Genomic DNA, 14,114 nt, shown 5'->3' on the forward strand with positions numbered 1-14,114 from the left:
TATTCAAACCTTTTGGGAACAATCAGACAATGGCCACACAAATTCCTGGACACCCAGGATGCTTCTGCGCTGCACTAGAGTGTGGGCTTTACAGAAATGTATGAATCAATGTCTAATCAGGAAAACAGATACCACCCTACATATTTAAAGCAGAGAAGACTTTAATGCAGGGGGTTGGTCACAAAGACATTGGATATACTGAAGAATGTGGGAGAGAGAGAGCATTATCCAGAGCCCAGGAAATTGCTACTGCCCTTGGGCTGTAGCCTACAACCCCACACTCCCTACCGACAATGCTGGAGGACCCAGTGCTGTCAAAGCCAAGGTACCTCCTGAAGCAGAAAGGTTTCTCCCTTCCTCCCATCTTTAAATATAACCAAGTGCCGGGGCACCTGGGTGGCTCAGTTGGTTGAGCGTCCGTATTCAGCTCAGGTCATGATCTCGCGGTTTGTGAGTTCGAGCCCCGTGTCAGGCTCTGGGCTGACAGCTCAGAGCCTGGAGCCTGCTTCAGATTCTGTATCTCCCCGTCTCTTGGTGCCTCCCCTGCTCATGCTCTGTCTCTCTCTGTCTCTCAATAATAAATAAACGTTAAAAAAAATTAAATATAACCAAGTGCCTCCCATTGGCACAACCTAACTGGGACACAGCTATCAATGGACTTTGGGAATTTGGGAAATGTAGTTTGCAAGATTCTGGCCCTGGCAGTCCAAGGGAGATCACAGTGGGACAGGTAAGAGGCTAGGCACCTAGAGAAAATATGAAGTATAGAGAGCCTGGTTATAAATGGAGTTTTGACCAAAGTCCACTCAAGGATAGATCTAGCCCCTAAATCCATCTGCTAGTTTTTCCTCATTTGTATAATTAGACTAAATATCTTAAAGGGGCACCTAGGTAGCTCAGTCAGTTGAGCGACCGACTTGAGCTCAGGTCATGATCTCATCATTTGTGAGTTCGAGCCCCACATTGGGCTTGCTGCTGTTAGGGCAGAGCCTGCTTCAGATCCTCTGTCCCTCTCTCTCTCTACCCCTCCCCAACTTGCGCTTTCTCAAGCAAATAAATAAACATTTAAAAAAAAGAATAAATATCTTAAACTACTGGCAGAATCCTGCATTGGCACTCAGGCCATAGGTTGGTTAACAGCTTTTATTATTGGAAAGACAAAGTGCAAGTCATTGAAGTTCCTGATTCCCATAAAATGTAAATTAAAATAAAAGAGCTTGAGAGCATCACAAAGATTAATGCCACCATTAAAGACTTAAAATATGCAGAGGTGATGATTTCTGTCACATTTATATCGGTGTCCTGGGGCGCCTGGGTGGCTCAGTCGGTTAAGCATCTGACTTCGGCTCAGGTCATGATCTTGTGGTCCATGAGTTCAAGTCCCAGGTCGGGCTCCGTGCTGACAGCTCAGAGCCTGGAGCCTGTTTCAGATTCTGTGTCTCCCTCTCTCTCTGACCCTCCCCCATTCATGCTCTGTCTCTCCCTGTCTCAAAAATAAATAAACATTAAAAATACATATATATATATAAAACAAAGACACAGATATATATAGATATATATATATAAACATTAAACATACATATATATGTTTATATATATAACAAAGACACAGATATATATATAAACACATTAATATATATATACAACAAAGACACACATATATATATAAACATTAAAAATATATGTATATATATAACAAAGACACAGATATATATATATATGTGTGTGTGTGTATATACATATGTATATATATATCTGTGTCTTTGGGAACTGGAAAAGTCAGATAGTCTTGAAGAAGGCAGAAGAATATTGTAAACTTAATCAAATGGTGACCCCAATTGCAAATGCTGTTTCAGATGTGGCTTTGGGGAGGACAGATATCAGTACAACCCCCAGAACTTGATCAGGCCAATGCATTTTTCTCCACTATGACAAAGAATATACGAGAAACAATTAGCTTTATAGTCCTGCCTCAGAGAAAAGCCCACCTGCTGGTCTATGCCCTAATTTAGTCTGCAGGAGCCTTGACCCTACCGTATTCAGTCAGTCCCGTGCGAAAAACCAGAAGCTGCTCCTGGTCTTTCAAACAGATCTCGCTTGCCAGCAGTCACAGCTGCAGAGAGATGGTTTCTGCCTTAGTTCTGCTTTCCCAAGTCTCCTGTGGGTGCATCTACTTGAAGGAATTGGATTTACATCAGAACCTCCGCTGTAAGGGAGCCTGGGAAGTGTTTTTAGCTTTACACCTCCTCAGATAGAAGGAGGACAGAATAGAGGTCAAGATTCCATTCCAAGTTTCTGTCATTTCATCCCACAGGCTCTCATACTGGTGGCCTGATACTGATAGAACCAAAAAAAAAAAAAAAAAAAAAAAAGAGAGAGAGAGAAAGTAGCAGGTGCCAAAGGGTGGAAGATAAATCCAGTGAAAACATAGCGCCCTGCCACTTCATTAAAATTCTGGGTGTCACATGTTTTGAGATACTTCAGGACATTCCCTCCAAAGCAAAGGACAGGTTGCTGCACTTTGGACTTCCCACCTCTTAGACGGAGCCCTAGGGTTTGATGGGCCATTTGGGATTTTGGAAGCACCACCTGGTGCACTGACTGCTCCTACCCATCTGCCAGTCTCCAGCTGTGAGTAAGGCACAGAGGGGGAGAGGGCAGAAGAGGCCTCCCGACCTGGTCCAGGCCATGCAGTGCACATAGTTCAGGATTTCAGCCCTGATCTTTCAGAGTGCCTGAGGCAAATCAGAGTGCTCCCTGAGGCCTACCACAGACACTGATAGAAGGTCGCTGTAAACAGGCCCTCAGGGCTTGGAGGCAAAGCCATGCTTCATTCTTAAGTGAGTATTTTTCTTTTGAGAAATAGCTCCCGGGTTTTCGCTGGGCTCCGGCAGACTGCACACTTGACCAAAGGGCACCCCAGGTGACCTTGTAACCTGAGCTGCCCCCCCCCCCCCCCCCCGCAATGAACTGCCATCTGACCCCTCTGCCCAGCAGTTCCCTCGAGGAAAGGGTCCATATAGAAGCAGGTTGTTCTCAAGGAGATTGCTTGAGAGACTTGGGAACAAAAGGATGGGGACAGAGGAGCAAGGATAGACCTGCTGGAGTGGGCCCAGACCAGTAGAATGTTCCCAGCTATGTGAGTGAGTACAACAAAGCTCCACTGTGAAGGGGAAATTATTAGAGCCTGGTTTTCTGATGACAGATTCTGAAACAGCAAGAAGTGGCCCCAAGGGATAGTGGAGAAGGAGATCCCTCAGCAGGGCAGGACTGTAAGCAGCATGTCTCATTACCCACTTTGCCTGGAAGAAAAGATGGCCCGAGGTGAGGACCTGTACCAGTTCATGGGCAATGACTAATGATTTGAACAGCTGAAAGTCTTACAAGATTGGAAGTTCATGACAAAGAGGCTTGGGAAAGATGAATTTCTTAGAATGGTCCCAGATCATGAGACAGAAGGTATGCCATACAAATAGTCACCATGGGCCTCAACTATGGGGGAAGCTTTGAATAGCAAATAGAATGTTCTGTGGATGTTAACCAGATGGCCTTTTCCCCCAGCCAGTGCAGCTCTTGTTCCATAGGTTCATTGAAAAAGGACCATGATGACAGGAGTGGAGACTAACTGCATGGGCTAAAGAAGACGGACATCTCCATCTGTGGACTTAATACGCAGTCTTGTTATCTCACAAAATATTGTTTCTAACCATGGAAATCACTTTGCAAGACAAGAAGTGGGAAACTGAGCAGGGGATACCCGCAGGATTCATTGGTCTTACCACGTGATCCATTAGTCAGCATTCTACCATGGTGGAAAGGCCTCCTGAAGGTCCACGTAAGGTCCCAGCTGTAGACACTTCATGAACTAGAGAGCCATCCACAGGATACAGTAATGCTCTGAACCAGGGTACGTACTGTTTCTCCTTTAGCCAGAGAGCAGTTCGAGGACCAAGGGGCTGGATGTAGGAGTGGCTCTCTCACAATGAAACCGTTTTACAACTCAAACATTCTTTGCTTCTTGGCCTCATGACTAATGGAGGAGAGGTGTGTTAAAAGCCTGTAGTGTCTGAGGGACGAATGCCTCCACCAAGTGACACAGTTTTCCCACCAAACTGGAAGTTGAAACTGCCACCCAACCATTTTGAACGCTTCATGCTCCTGAACAGACAAGCAAAAAAGAAATCAAGGTATTTTCTGGGGTGACAGTGTCTGGCTATCAAGGGGAAATAGGTTGTTACCACACAGAGGGGGCAAGGAGGCTTAGTGAAAGACTTACCTGTATTCTCGAATGATCCTATTCCTAGTACAAATCCTGTGATCAGAGTCACAGCAAGACTGCTGCAGTTCCATACAAGAGGGTCCCCCAGGGCACAGATCTCTCGGGAATCAAAGCTTGAGTCTCTTCTGTGAGCTAAGAACCTGGCTGTCCCTTACTGACTGAAAGCAGAAGAAACCTGAAATAGATATAGTGAAGAAGCAAAGCCATAAATACAACATCGGCCTTAAAATGGGTTATGGAGGCGACAATTATGGCCTCTACTTGAACTTCCCTCCTTGATGTGTCTATTTACACATTTTAGATATTTCGTCTTCTCCCTTTCCCCTACTATTGTCTCCAGGTGGTTGTGTAGGGAATATTAACTTCACCATTAGTCACAGAGTGCAGATTTTTGAGAAGGGAATTTGAGAAAGCTAGAGAAGGAACATCAAGGCATTGGGGTTCCTTCCTTGGGGAGTAAGGTTGTGTGTTTTTTTAATTTTTAAAAAATGTTTATTCATTTTTGAGAGAGAGAGACAGAGCGGGACTGGGGGAAGGACGGTGGTGGGAGGGACACAGAATCCAAAGCAGGCTCCAGGCTCTGAGTTGTCAGCACAGAGCCCGACATGGGCTCAAACCTACGAACTGTGAGAACTGTCAGCTGATGTCAGATGCTTAACCGACTGAGCCACCCAGGCACTCAGGGTGTTTTTAATTACAGGAGTGATAGCTGCTTTCTGCTAATCGGGAAGCAAGTGTAAATTTGGGACACAGGGTGTATGTATTTGGCTGCAAGTGGGGTATATAGGACAGTTAATGTTTGGGCCCCCCACATTGCAGGGGAGGAAAAACTTTCCCTCAGCCATCCTAGGTTCCATAGTTGGGTCTATGAAATAGACTGATAACAGTCAGATTAATAGGAGAAAAGGAATGCATATTTATTCACTTTTAATATTACATGCAGGTGGGGATCACAGTGGGAGGAAAAAGGAAATACCCCCAAAAAGCAGTAGGATTGGGAGCTTATATACCATCTTAACAGGGAAGGAGAGGAGAGGTATAGGCCACTTAGGGGAGAGAATAAATGAAGGGCCCTTAGAAGAAAACAGGGGAGATATGATGGTTTGCCACAAAGTGTGTCTGGATGTCACTTCTAGAAGTGGTGTCAACTTCTAGTCTCTCCTGTAAAAAAGTCAATCTTTCCTGGTTGATGAAGCTCCAGGGGAGAGGATTTTAGACAATTGAGTTCCTTTTGAAGGATCTGTCATTGAGCAGAGAGGGGAAATTCAGAGAAAGCCTCTCCCCAGATTTGTTGTTTTTTCAGGTGCAAGGTTCAAAATAATCAGTACACCAAAGCATCATATTTTGTGCTGGCATTTCCTGAATTCCTAAAGGGTCCAACCCCAGTCTCCCTTTTGGGAAAAATTCTCACTGTCTGTTGTTATAGTAAGAAGGAAATGCCAGTTTTCACCTCCTACAGCTGTGACCTTCTACAGGAGCAGAGAGGGCTAGATCTTTCCTCTTTCTACTCTTAAGGTACAGCTAGGGAGCAGGCTTCTGATGTACAAGTCTCAAAAACAACACTGAAGATGGCTGGAAAGACCACTATTATATTTATTATTATTATTATTATTATTATTATTTTCTAAATGCAGGACAGAGGCACAGAAAGGGAATGTGGCTGGCTTCCCTGAGTCAAACCACAGTGCCACCTTCGGGAGTCCTGGGGACAGCCATCCCAGGAGTCAAAGTCATCAACTCCTCTGTGGCAACATCCTTTGTTCTTTGTACCACAATAATCTACCTCCTGGGTGATTGTAAGAGTTACATGAGGGGTGCCTGGATGGCTCAGTCAGTTGACCATCTGACTCTTGATTTCGGCTCCAGTCATGATCTCGTGGTTCATGGGATCGAGCCCCATGTCGGGCTCTGCACTGGCAGCTTGGGGGCTCCTTGGGATTCTTTCCCTCTCTCTGTCCCTCCTCTGCTTGTGCATGCTCTCTCTCTCTCTCTCTCTCAAATAAATAAACATTTAAAAACACACCAAAAAAACTTTAAAAAAAAAGTTACATGGGACAACAGTGCCCAGCACACAAAGAATGTCCCTTTTTTGTAAATTATAAAGTGATACACTAAGTATGGGAGGATGGAGAGAAGAGAGCTTTGCTCAAGACCACATGGCACAGCACATTAGGAGTCCAACCAGGGTGTACTGGTAAAAGTTTAACTGGCTTCAGCTGGGGAGTGGGGGACGAACATGATTTGTGGTGTTTGTAGATTTTGATGACATGAACACTCTGACCTTCATCAATTTTTTTAAGTTTATTTATTTATTTTGAGAGAGAGAGAGAGAGAGAGAGTGTGTGTGTGTGTGTGTGCATGCAAGTGGGGTGGGGCAGAGAGAGAGAGAGAGAATCTGTCAGTGCAGAATCTGATGTGCGGCTCAAAGTCACAAACCGTGAGATCATGACCTGAGCCGAAGTCAGATGCTTAATACACTGAGCCACCCAGGCACCCTGACTTTTGTCAATTTTTAACTACCAGTGTGACATCACTGAATGCAAAGTTGGCAAGAAACCTGAACCAAGAAGCACACCACTATATAGTATTTTCACCGTATAGGCACGATAAACATAAGTCACTTCAAAAGCATAAGTGTTCATGAAATAACTATAATTAAATATATAGAAGTTATATATAAATTTAAATATATACAAAAATATAAATATATTTGAAGAAGACACAAAAAAATGGAAAAATATTCCATGTTCATGGATTGGAAGAACAAATATTGTTAAAATGTCGATACTACCCAAAGCAATCTATGTATTCAATGCAATATCTATCAAAATAACACTAGCATCCTTCACAGAGCTAGAACAAACAATCCTAAAATATATATGGAACCAGAAAAGACCCCAAATAGCCAAAGCAATCCTGAAAAAGAAAACCAAAGAGGGAGGCATCACAATCCCAGACTTCAAGATGTGTTACAAAGCTGTAATCATCAAGACGGTATGGTACTGACACAAAAACAGACACTTGGATCAATGGACCAGAATAGAGAACCCGGAAATGGACCCACAAATGTCATGGCCATCTAATCTTTGACAAGCCAGGAAAGAATATCCAATGGAATAAAGACAGTCTCTTCAGCAAATGGTGCTGGGGAAACTATACAGCGACATGCAGAAAAATGAATCTGGACCACTTTCTTACACCATACACAAAAATAAACTCAAAATGGATGAAAGACCTAAACATACGACCGGAAGCCGTCACAAAAGACATGAATAGACACTTCTCCAAAGAAGACATCCAGATGGCCAACTGACACATGAAAAAATGCTCAACATCACTCATCATCAGGGAAATAAAATCAAAACCACAATAAGACACCACCTCACACCTGTCAGAATGGCTAACATGAACAACTCAGGCAACAACAGATTGCCTGATTGGCGAGGATGCAGAGAAAGAGGATCTCTTTTGCACTGCTGGTGGGAATACAAACTGGTGCAGCCACTCTGGAAAATATTAGGGAGGTTCCTCAAAAAATTAAAAATAGAACTACCCTACAACCCAGCAATTGCACTACTAGGTATTTATCGAAGGGATACAGGTATGCTGTTTCGAAGGGACACATGCACCCCAATGTTTATAGCAGCACTATCTACAATAGCCAAAGTATGGAAAGAGTCCAAATGTTCATCGATGGATGAATGGATAAAGAAAATGTGGTATATATATACAATGGAGTATTACTCAGCAATCAAAAGGAATGAAACCTTGCCATTTGCAACTACATGGATGGAACTAGAGGTTATTATGCTAAGCGAAATTAGTCAGAGAAAGACAAATATCATATGACTTCATTCATATGAGGACTTTAAGATCCAAAACAGATGAACATAAGAGAAGGGAAGCAAAAATAATATAAAAACAGGGAAGGGGGACAAAAACATAAGAGACTCTTAAATATGGAGAGCAAACAGAGGGTTACTAGAGGAGTTGTGGGGGTGTGTGGGCTAAATGGGTAAGGGGCATTAAGGAATCTACTCCTGAGATCATTGTTGCACTATATGCTAACTAATTGTGACTAATCTTGTCACGGGTAGGGATAGCAGAACTGGCCCTGGGGGCACAAGCCCATAATGTGCCAGTGCTGGTCTGCTGTGAAACATACAAGTTCTGCGAGCGTGTGCAGACTGATGCCTTTGTCTCTAATGAACTAGATGACCCTGACGATCTGCTGTGGGAGTGAGGAGAACATGTGGTCCTAGCTAACTGGCAGAACCACCCGTCCCTACGGTTGTCGATTCTGGTCTATGATGTGACACCCCCACACCCCAGAACTGGTGGATCTGGTTATCACAGAGCTGGGGATGATTCCTTGCAGTTCTGTACCTGTTCTACAAGTCAAGAGTAGTGACCAGTGAGTGGGGGAACACAGGGTCAATATATGACATATGCCCTAAAAATCAATTAATCAATCAATAAAAATAATTATATAGTGATGAGTTTGGGGTATTCATTACCTTTGGTTTTATATAACTTATTTCATATACTTTTTATATCATTTAATTTTTATAATGGCTGTGTTCAACAATCAGCTCATAAAATTCCTAAAATTTTTTAATTAAAAAATTTTTAATGTTTATTATTTGAGAAAGAGACAGAGAGCAAGCAGGGGAGGGGCCGAGAGAAAGGGAGACACAGAATCGGAAGCAGGCTCCAGGCTCTGAGCTGCCAGCATAGAGCCTGACGCGGGGCTCGAACCCACAGAGCACGAGATCATGATCTGAGCTGAAGTCAGCCGCCCAACCAACTGAGCCACCCAGGTGCCCCAAAACTCCTAAGTTTTTTTTAAGTTTATTTATTTTGAGAGAGAGAGAGAGAGCAAGCAGGGGAGGGGCAAAGAAAGAGGGAGACAGAGAATCCCAAGCAGGCTCCTCGCTGTCAGCTCAGAGCCTGACTCTGGGGCCAATCTCTCGCAAACCATGAGATAATGACCTGAGCTGAAATCAAGAGTCAGTTGCTTCACTGACTGAGCCACCCAGGCACCCCTAAAATTGCTAAAATTTTAACAGTCAGCTCTAGAAGACTGAACCAGAACCATTCTGCATGCTTTTAGGCATGCGATATGCTGCCTCTAGCAGCAACTTCGGCATTTTTATTTTCCACTGAGCCCCACAAATTATGTAGTGGGTCTGCTGCCAACACTGTGCTGGAATCTCCAGTGCAGACCCAGGGTGGATTTTGGAGACTTCACCTCCCAGGATCATCTGGGGCCCATCTGCCTTCCATAGAAGAAACCAAGCTTCTCCAGAGGAGCCAGAGGGAATCCTAAGACTGCCCCCTTCCGTGCCTCCTGGAGACGGAGAGCCAGCTTCTCCTGAATGAGTCCACAGCACCACCTGGTGGTACCTGGGTGTCAGGCTTTCCTGGGAGCCACAGCCGGGAAGATCCTGGGACAAGAAATCATCAGCCAAGAGGGGTCGAGCAGGGCAGAAGGGGGCATGTCAGTCAAAGTGATGAGGGAGCGTGGGGCAAGCTGAGGGCAAAGTACAGGCTAACAGCAGCCCTCCCACCCCCTGTGCAGGTGGGATATGTGTGATATTCCTTAGACACTCCTGACTGCCTAACAACAGAAAAGAACAATCTTATCAATAGCTGATCTCCAGAAATCTACAGACTCCATTTTCTGGAGACCTAATATCACGCTCATCAAGATGTAAGGGGGTTTAAGTGCTTGCCATGGTGATGTGGGAAACTAAGGCAAATGAAAAATTAAATTCCCTTACTGCCTACAGCTCATTGACTAGTTCTTGAAACAGCAGAGTGACCTCCCTCTAGGAGCTCAGCTGCCTGCATGAAATTTTGCTACGGGCAAAAGGGAATTTTGCCTTAACATTATCCTAACCTCCCAGGATCCTGCCAGTCTCCTTAAACACACAAAAAAATTCCTTTACAAACCTCCTTTATCTTTAACCCCCAAGTATATGTTGGCAATTATACTCCAGGCTTATGGCCGTTAAAAAAAAAAAAAAAATGTTTTTAAATTTTTCAATTTTAAATTTTTTTTAATTTTTAAACATTAAAAAAAATTTTTTTAAATATATGGTATGTCAGATGGTGGTAAGTGATGTGGAGAAAAAAATTTAAGCATGGGAGAGGAATGGGAATGTGGGGGTGCAAGTTGCAACTTTAAATGTGGTCAGAGTGGGTAAAAGATGATATTTAAAAAAAATTTTTTTTAATGTTTATTTAGTTTTGGTAGAGAGAGAGACAGAGACAGAGACAGAGCATGAGCGGGGGAAGGACAGAGAGAGAGGGAGACACAGAATCCGAAACAGGCTCCAGGCTCTGAGCTGTCAACACAGAGCCCGACACGGGGCTCGAACTCACGGACCGCGAGATCATGACCCGAGCCGAAGTCGGATGCTCAACCAACTGAGCCACCCAGGCGCCCCCAAAGATGATATTTGAGTCAAGATTTGAAGGAGGTGAAGCAAATGGGTATTTGGGGTAAGAGCTTGCTTGCTTGCTTGCTTGCTTGCTTGCTTTCCCTTCCTTCCTTCCTTCCTTCCTTCCTTCCTTCCTTCTTTGTTTATTTGTTTTTGAGACAGAGTGAGTGGGGGAGGAGCAGAGGAGAAGGGAGACAGAGAATCCCAAGCAGATTCCACACTGTCAACACAGAGCCCAACGCAGCCCATGAAAGCCCATGAATCATGAGATCATAACCTGAGCAGAAATCAAGAGCAGGACCACCCAGGCCCCCCTGGGATAAGGTCATTCTAAGCAGAGGGAACAAGAAGTTCAAAGGTTCTGAGTCAGGAGAGTGCTGGCAACTTTGAAGGAACATCAAAATGGCCAACATGGGGGAGGCGCCTGGATGGCAAAGTCGGTTGAGCATCTCACTTCAGCTCAGGTCATGATTTCACAGTTCGTGTTGAGCTCCACACGGGGCTCTGGGCTGACAGCTCAGAGCCTAGAGCCTGCTTTGGTTCTGTGTCTCCCTCTCTCTCTGCCCCTCCCCTGCTCATGCTCCGTCTCTTGCGCGCTCTCGCTCTCTCTCAAAAATAAACAAACATTTAAAGAAAAATTATTTTAATGGCCAATATGGTGGTGCCTGGGTCGCTCAGTCAGTTAAGGGTCTGATGTCATCTTAGGTGCCCCGGGTTGGGGCTTTCTGCTGTTAGCACGGAGCCCGCTTCATATTCTCTGTCCTGCTCTCTCTCTGCTCCTCCCCCACTTCCCCACTTGCACTCTCTCTCTTTCTCTAAATAAATAAATAAATAAATAAATAAACAAACAAACAAACTTTAAAAAAACGGCCAGTGAGACCGGAAGAGGGTGATTAAAGGGGCCAGCAGTTTGAGGGCAGATCAACTACCTAGGGCCTTGAAGGAGATTGTGAGGACTTAGCAGCTTTTCCTCTGAATACAGTAAATAGATATTGGAGAATTTTGAGCAGAGGGGGATCACGATCTGACTTATAAATTTTTTAATGTGAGAAAACACATGGAACATAAAACTTACAATGTAACTATTTTCAACTAAACAGTTCAGTGGCATTAAGGACATTCATACTGTTGCACACCCAAAACCGTCATCCATCTCAGGAACCTTTTTATTTTACCACACTGCAACTCTGAACCCACTATTAAACAAGAACTCCCCATCCCTCCTCCCTCTAGCCCCTTGTATCCACCACTCTACTTTTTGCTTCTGTGAATTGTGACTACTCCATATGTTATATGAGTAGAATCATACAATACTCATCCTTTTGTGACTGGCTTATTTCACATGACATAATGTCTTCAGGATTCGTCCACATTTTAGCCTGTCAGAATTTCCTTCCTTTTTAAGGCTGAATAACATTCCCTTGTAAGTATACACCACATTTCATTTATCCATTCATCTGTCAATGAACACTTGGCTTTCTTATACCTCTGGGCTACTGAGAAAATGCAGCTGTGAATACTGGTGTACAAATATCTGTTAGAATTCCTGCTTTCAATTATTTTGGGTATATACCAAGAAAGTGGAATTGCTGGATCATATGGTAATTCTGTGTTCCGTTTTTGCAGGAATCACCGTATTGTTTTCCACGGCAGCTGCACCATTTTACATTCCCACTCTCTTATATTTTTTAAGAGATTACTTTCAGGATGAATTAAGGCTATACGAGAGGAAGGCAAGAGTGGATACAGAGATATCAGTTAAAAAGCTCTTGCATTTATCCAGGTGAGAAACATAATGGCTGGGACTTACACAGCAGCAGTGGAGGTGGTGAGAAGTGACAGGATTCTGGTGTTGTTTCAAAGGTAAAGCCGGGGCGCCTGGGTGGATCTGTCAGATAAGCATCCCGCTTTGGCTCAGGCCATGATATCGCGGTTCAGTTCGTGAGCTGGAGCCCGTGCTGTGCTGACAGCTCAGAGCCTGGACCCTGCTTGGGATTCTGTGTCTCCCTTGCTCTCTGCCCCTCCCCCGCTCACACTCAGTGTCTCTCTTTCTCAAAAATAAATAAACTTTTTTTTTTTTTTTAATTTAAAGGTAAAGCCAACTAGATTTGCTGAGGAATTAGCTCAGGTCATGATCTCCCAGTTTCATGAGTTCAAGCCCTGCGTGGGGCTCTGTGCTGGCAGTGAGGAGTCCGCTTGGGATTCTCTCTCTCCCTACCCCCCCTCTCTCTGCCCCTCCCCCACTCACTCTGTCTCTGCCTCTCTCTAAATTAGTTAATTAAAATCGTGAGACTTGATGATATCATCTGGTGAATGATTACAGACATCGAAAAGGAGAAGGTCAAGGACTAAGTCCTTGGACATTCCAGCGACAAGAGGTCAGTGAAAAAACAGTAGAGAACACCGAAAAGGAGACGCCAGCAAGGTAAGAGGAAAGTCAGGAGGGCATGGTGTCCTGGAGCCAAGTGAAGAAAGTAAAAGTTTTAAAAGGTAGATGGGGTGCCTGGGTGGCTCAGTCAGTTAAGTCTCCAACTTTGGCTCAGGTCATGATCTCACGGTTTGTGAGTTCGCCTCTGTGTCTGGCTCTGTGTTGACAGCTCAGGGCCTGGAGCCTCCTTTGGATTCTGTGCCTCCCTCTCTCTCTCTGCCCCTCCCCCACTCACACTCTGTCTCTCTCAAAAATAAACATTAAAAAAAACCTTTTAATAAAATAAAAAGTAGGAAGGTGATCAACTGTGTCAAGTAAGATGCTAATGGTCCAAATACGAATTGAAAATTGGCCATGGCTCTTAACATCTTAACAAAAGTTAGGTCAACTTATTGTGGGGAGGCAAAAACCTGACTGAAGTGAATTCAAGAGAGATTGGGAAGAGAGGGGAGTTGAAGACAGCGCGGGTGGGCAAGTCTTATAGGAGTTTTGCTGTAAAGGGAATTAGGGAATGGGTGTCGGGTCAAGAGAGGGTTGACATTTATTTCCATGCTTTTAATGTGGGAGAAATACCATGTATGACGACAGGAACAATCATGTAAAGAGAAAAAACGGAATGGCTGGTGGGGGAATTACTAAAGCTACGCCCCTAAACAGACAAGAGGCCATGGGATTTGACAGGTAGCAGATGCAGAAAGTTTCTGTCCCTGTCTCCCTTTCACAAGTCAATCCACATTCAGCTCCAGTTCAAAAAGTTCTGATTTGGGCTATCAAAAGTTGAGATAGGTGAATGTGTGTCTATCTCCCTAACGTCCTCAGAGCCCCTCGAGAAGCCTCATGGAAGTTAACTGTGATGAAATTTTCTCCACACACCTGCAGACCGTAGCCCAGGGCTCCGCTCTGCGCTTGTTGGATTAGCCCGAAGAGACCCCAAGCAGCTGTTACGCGGCTTGTTTCATAA

The 14,114-nt window shown here is 44.3% G+C and overlaps 1 long non-coding RNA gene across 2 annotated transcripts; it reads right to left on the minus strand.

The window, feature by feature from the left end:
- Positions 1–3,276: 3,276 nt before the first annotated feature.
- On the minus strand, positions 3,277–14,091 carry LOC125172342 (uncharacterized). Of its 2 annotated transcripts, none has more exons than XR_007154694.1 (3): positions 14,027–14,091; positions 4,277–4,454; positions 3,277–4,158 (listed from the first exon to the last, which is right to left on the minus strand). It is a non-coding gene; the product is annotated as an uncharacterized LOC125172342 (long non-coding RNA). The 2 variants fall into 2 exon arrangements; XR_007154693.1 differs by lacking the exon at positions 14,027–14,091 and adding an exon at positions 12,536–12,619.
- Between the last annotated feature and the right edge of the window lie 23 nt (positions 14,092–14,114).

Source organism: Prionailurus viverrinus, chromosome C1, assembly GCF_022837055.1.
Source record: "Prionailurus viverrinus isolate Anna chromosome C1, UM_Priviv_1.0, whole genome shotgun sequence".
Classification (NCBI taxonomy): Eukaryota; Metazoa; Chordata; class Mammalia; order Carnivora; family Felidae; genus Prionailurus; species Prionailurus viverrinus.